This window comes from Arachis hypogaea, chromosome 1 (genome assembly GCF_003086295.3).
Source record: "Arachis hypogaea cultivar Tifrunner chromosome 1, arahy.Tifrunner.gnm2.J5K5, whole genome shotgun sequence".
NCBI lineage: Eukaryota > Viridiplantae > Streptophyta > Magnoliopsida > Fabales > Fabaceae > Arachis > Arachis hypogaea.
In genome coordinates this window covers 56,411,730-56,417,847 of record NC_092036.1, presented here as the reverse complement: position 1 = coordinate 56,417,847, position 6,118 = coordinate 56,411,730, and the positions used below count along the sequence as shown (strand labels likewise).

General features: G+C 41.2%; 1 pseudogene; it reads right to left on the bottom strand.

Moving 5' to 3' along the window:
• Nucleotides 1-1,677: 1,677 nt before the first annotated feature.
• LOC112716693 (small nucleolar RNA R71) lies at nucleotides 1,678-1,779 on the bottom strand (annotated as a pseudogene).
• Nucleotides 1,780-6,118: the final 4,339 nt, after the last annotated feature.

Sequence of the window (6,118 nt, the reverse complement as noted above, 5' to 3'; positions counted from 1 at the left end):
AACCCCTTTCATTGGGTTAGGGAGCTCTATTGTAATTTGATGGATCAATTATAGTTTTCATTCTTCTTCTTCCTTCTCTTCTCTTGATTTACTAGAAAGCTTTCGATCTTAATACAATTGGTTAGTTGTCTTGGAAAAGAAACTCTCCATAATTAGATCTCCTCTGAGCCTTGGAAAAGGGATGAGGATATCATGCTAGAAATGCTTTCTCATGTTGGACCAAATTGGGGTCTGGGCGGATATAGTGGCATGTAATCCTCCCAACACTTTGATTTGGAAATACATGTGGTATAATCAGTGACCATACTTTATCTCTTCCCATGAGCAATTAAATCAAGGAATTGGACAATTGTTCAAGTTTAGAGAGATTGGGTTGCCAAGGAATTGGAATCCAATCATTAAGATTGCCAAGGAGATCAATAAAAGCTTTGATTGAGGAAGAGATGAAAATGAATTTGATCCGGAGAATACAACATCTCCTAAGCCCAATGAATTCCCCATCTCTGATCTTACCCATTCTCTTTACTTTCTGCCATTTATTTCCATATTCATCTCCCCCAATCTCCATTTAAGATTCTGCACTTTATTTTCTGCCATTTACTTTCTCACCATTTAATTTTTTTGCAATATCAACCACCTTCTGTTTAGCTTAACTAGCATAATCTTTCAACTAAAATTGCTTGACCAATCAATCCTTGTGGGATTCGACCTCACTCTATTGTGAGTTTTTACTTGATGATAATTCGGTATACTTGCCAAAGGGAAATTTGTTGAGAGACAAGTTTTCGTGCATCAAGTTTATGGCGCCGTTGCCGGAGATTGATTATGTATTAACAATAATTACGTTGGAAGTTCACTAGATTGAGCATTTTTCTTTTATTTGTTTATTTTATCTAGTCATTTAGCTTCAGTTTATTTAGTTTCTTCCTCACCCCCTATCCCCTCATTATTTTCTTTTTCTTTGAATTTACTTACAATTATGCTCACTAACCCACTAACTGTTTGATAAATTGCACCACTCACACTAACAATCACTCTAACAAGAATAATCACTTCATTTTATCTCTTGCTGTGCGCTCTGTTAGTTGTATGACAGGGAGAAGATGCAGAGCTTCAACATCCTTTGATTCAGAACCTGAGAAGACCCTCCATAGATCAAGGAGGGAAGCAAGAGGGAAAAGAGTTGTTGGTGCTGAGGAAGAGGAAGAGTACTTTGAAACAAACATGGAGGAGAACTTGGAAAACAACTATGAAGGAGAAGGTCACAACCATGCCAGAGAAGGCCCTGTAAATCATGCTGGGCAAGAGAGGAGAGTTTTAGGTTCTTACATCAATCCAAACCCAGGAAATTATGGAAGTAGTATCCAAAAGCCCACCATACATGCCAACAACTTTGAATTAAAACCCCAACTCATCACCCTTGTTCAGAACAACTGCTCATTTGGAGGAAGTGCCCAAGAAGACCTGAATCAACATCTAACCACCTTCCTGAGAATATGTGACATAGTGAAGTCTAATGGAGTCCATCCAAATATCTATAGGCTGCTCTTGTTCCCTTTTTCACTCAGGGATAAAGCATCTAAGTGGCTGGAATCCTTTCTAAAGGAGAGCTTAACAAATTAGGAAGATGTGGTGAACAAATTTTTGGCAAGATTCTACCCTCCTCAGAGAATTAACAGGCTGAGAGCTGAGGTACAAATTTTCAGGCAACAAGATGGTGAGACTCTCTATGAGGCATGGGAGAGGTTTAAGGACTTAACAAGAAGATGCCCACCGGACATGTTCAATGAATGGGTTCAACTTCACATTTTCTATGAAGGTCTTTCTTATGAGTCAAAGAAGGCTATAGACCATTCATCAGGGGGCTCTCTAAACAAAAAGAAAACCATTGAAGAAGCCATAGATGTCATTGAAACGGTAGTTGAGAATGACTACTTCTATGCTTCTGAAAGAAGCAACACTCAAGGAGTAATGGAGCTGAATCACATGGATGCATTGCTGGCTCAAAATAAGATGATCACTAAGCAGTTAGCAGATCTCACCAAGAAGGTAGAAGAAAACCAAGTTACAGCAGTCATCACTTCATCACCAGCTCAAGAAGGAGTGAATATAGGAGAATAAGGTGACTGGGAACAAGCCAATTATGTTAGGAACTCACCCAGACAAATCCATTATCCATACTCCAAAACTTACAATGCTGGATGGAGAAATCACCCTAACTTTGGGTGGGGAAATAAGCAAGACCAAGGCCAAGACCAGAGACGCCACAACCACAATCCCAACAACAATGCAACTCACCAACATACCTCACAGAGATCCTATCAACACCCACCTAACAACCCTTCTCAACCACCTAACCTCAACCCACCATCATTAACAGAGGATAGACTTTCCAAAATTGAGACTCTACTTGAAGACATATGTAGAGAAGTCCAAGATAACAAGGTGTTTAAGGATGAAGTGCGAGCCAATATCAAAAACCAAGGGGAAACCATCAAGAGGCTGGAGTCCCAAGTAGGGTATCTATCTCAACAATTTTCCAAACCCACTGATGGTTTTTCAAGTGACACAGAGAAGAACCTAAGAGGAGAAACAAAGAAATTAAGGTGGGAAGAATGTAAGATGATCACCACAAGTGATGAGATGAGTGTGGAGGAGGTGGACACACAAACAGAACACCTCCAAGACAGTTCAAAGGAAAATCATGAAGACAGAAACCATGCACCCCAACCCACACATAGGGAGGAGCTAAAGAAAAAGGAGATCCTGAACCCATATGCACTCTTTCCCCAAAGGCTCAAAGGTGGTGTAGCAAGGAGAATGTATTCAAGATTCCTCGATATGTTTGCATCTCTTGAGGTAAATATACCATTCATTAAGGCCCTCCAGCAAATGCCCTCTTACATCAAATATATAAAGGAGCTGATGGCCAAAAAAGTTCATTAAAGGGTGGACAAACAATAAAGATGAACAGGGAGTGCAGTGCTCTCATTCAAACAGAGCCACCCACAAAGAAGAAGGATCTAGGGAGTTTCCACATTCCCTGTGCTATAGGAGAGACAACGTTTGATAAAGAGCTCTGTGACCTGGGAGCAAGTATCAACTTAATGCCTCTGTCCCTCATGAAAAAGCTTCAAATCAATGAGCTGACACCCATAGATGTAATCATCAAACTGGCTGACAAAACTCAAAAATAGGCAATAGGAGTGGTTGAGAATGTGTTAGTGAAGGTTGGGAATTACTTCCTCCCCACAGACTTTGTTATCCTGAAAATGGAAGAGAATCCCATTCACCCCATCATTCTGGGAAGGCCATTCTTAGCCACAGCCAGGGCGCTTATAGATGTGGAGCGAGGAGAGCTAGTATTAAGAATACACGATGAACAACTCACCTTCAATGTTTTCAAACCCTCACAAGAAGCAGATCATGATAACAAAGAGCTGATGGAAGAGCCAAACAAGGGAGCACATGCACCACACCTAAGAACTCCTATGGTTAACAACCAATGTGATTAGAAGGAGCAACAGCCAAGTGTAATCCAAAAAGAACCAGACCCACCAGAGCCATATGAGACAAGCAACAAAACCTTCCTTAAGGAGAAAATCACAAGTAGCAAAGTGACATCAAGGGACACAAGGAAAAAGGCCCTAAGGGGATGAAAAAATAAGAAGATCCCTACAGAAGATTTCTCTCCAGGAGATGAAGTGGTCTCTGCCTACTTCCCATCTATACCACCTCATCTCCCCACCATTCCATCTCAACTGCCTCCAGTGTATACCATTAATAAAATCTTGTCCTTAGAACATGTGGAGCTTCTTAACAAAGAAAACGGAAATAGATTCACTGCAAGGGGGGAAGACTTGAAGCACTACCAACCACCCTGACAAAGGCCAAACGTCAAGCTAATGACGCTAAAGAAGCGCTTTATGGGAGGCAACCCATGTTCTATACCCTCTCTCTTTAATCTCTAATAGTAGTAATAAAGCAAAGTTCATGGATTCTAAATCAACTTCGACAAACAATATAAGAATCCCTACATGCAGCATATAGTACATGATAAATTTGGTCAAGGCACACCAAAAGGACTTGAACACACTTTATGATATGAGATTCTTTTCGAATCTTGTTGCACCATATGATCACAAACAAGTTTGGTGTTACCAATATTGCATGCATGGGAAATTAATTGGTTGGTTGATTTGCATTCATGAAAAGCATTTAGTATTTAAAAAAATAAATAAAACAAAAGAAAAGGATTCAACAGTAGCTATTTCATACTTCAATTTTTCCCACCAAAAATTCAATTGACTTTTGCATTCCCTTTTGTCTTGTATAGGAAATCAAAAAGGGTAATGGTGGTACTTGATAGGACAATCAAGCAAGGGAAATTCGGCCACTATACTAAGGAGACTACACACCTGTCTTCAAGGGGATTATCTTGGGAAGTGTTGCCATGCAACATTGGGAGCTGGATAGCCTTGGAGACCGAACCAAGACCCTCATAAAAGAGGTGATCCTTGTGCTCATCCAATGCCAAGCCCCAACCGTCCATCACTAAGCAACACCATCAATCCACACCCTTCAAACACCCATCATCTTTCTATATAAATGATCTCCATTCTACAACCTCTCTGTACACACTTGTTGTTCTCATTCATCTTCCTTCCTTCTCTCGAACACACACACTCAATATCTCTACACACCAAATCTCCTGCATGGCATCATCAAGCTCCAAGAAGCAAAAGGGGAAGAAACCTATGAAGCAACCTCCTTTTGATGAAAAGAAATTTAGAAGTTTTTACCATGCATTGCAGTTTGGGTGGATGGCTGAGAAAGAAGTCATATATGAGTTAGGCTTTCAAGTCATAAAAACTGAGTGCCCTGAAATCACAGAGAAGGTGAAAAACATCGATGGGAGCTCCTCACCGATCCGATTACAAGGGTGAATGCAAATCTGGTAAGAGAATTTTACACAAATGCGGTTAGATATGATAAGGCAGATGAATCCTATACAAGTTTCGTGAGAGGGGTAATGGTGGACTTTAGTCCCATAAGCATCATGAGAGTGTTAAAGCTGCGAACCATACCCTTTGCAGAAGAGAGCTATCACTCGAGAATAGATAACAACCCCAACCACGACCAAATTTTGAAAGACATATGTGTGCAGGGAGCAGATTGGGACAGAGACCCCCATGGGAAACCCAGATTTATAAAAAGAGGAGACCTCTTTCCTGAGGCTAAGGGGTGGTTCGAAATTGTAAGGAGATCCATCCTCCCAGCCGAAAACAACTCAGAGGTAAACCTTAAGGGGGCAACAATGGTGCAATGCATAATGAAGGGGGGAGAAATCAAAGTTCATGAACTCATAGCCCAAGGCATTCGGAAGCTTGCTGAGAAGAGTGATTCTGGAGGAAGGTTAGGCTAACCCAGCACTATCATCCGTCTTTGCAACAAAGCTGGGGTGGTGTTCAAAGATGGAAACCCTGAGTAGATAAAAGTCGGCCTTCCAATTACTTTTCGTCGGATGCATGCTGCTACACCTCCCCTACCTTAACGAAGACTAAGAAAGAGGCCAGCCCATCGAGCTGAGGAAGGATAACATCCACAGGAGCAAGCCCCAACCACCTTAGACATGCACCAATTACAAGAAGCTATTGATACCTTGTCAAGGCAATACATGGAAAATCAAGGGGCACAGAAGGAGCTTCAAATGCAAATAATGGACCGCCAAGAAGAATCGCTCTCTAGATGGATGAATCAACAAGGAGAGTGGCAAAAACAATTGATGGAGCAGCAATCGGAACAAGAGAGACAGTGGAGTGAATCATTTCATAACTTGAACCAAAAGCAAGATCAACAACAAGAAGCCATCCAAAAGCTAATCAACATCCAAGCACATCAGGGTGCACACATTCATGAGATGCATTAGAAACAAAGAGAACAGGCAGATCTTTTCTATGAACACAGAGCATTTTCGGAAGGGGTTTATATGAGTGAGACAGGATACCATGTGAACACGCAAGCCAGGCTCGGGTACTTAGTCGGACAACTACCTGTATTACACCCTGGGATCACAAGATATGAGGACGTAAAGGATGAATTAGTACGAGTGGAACAA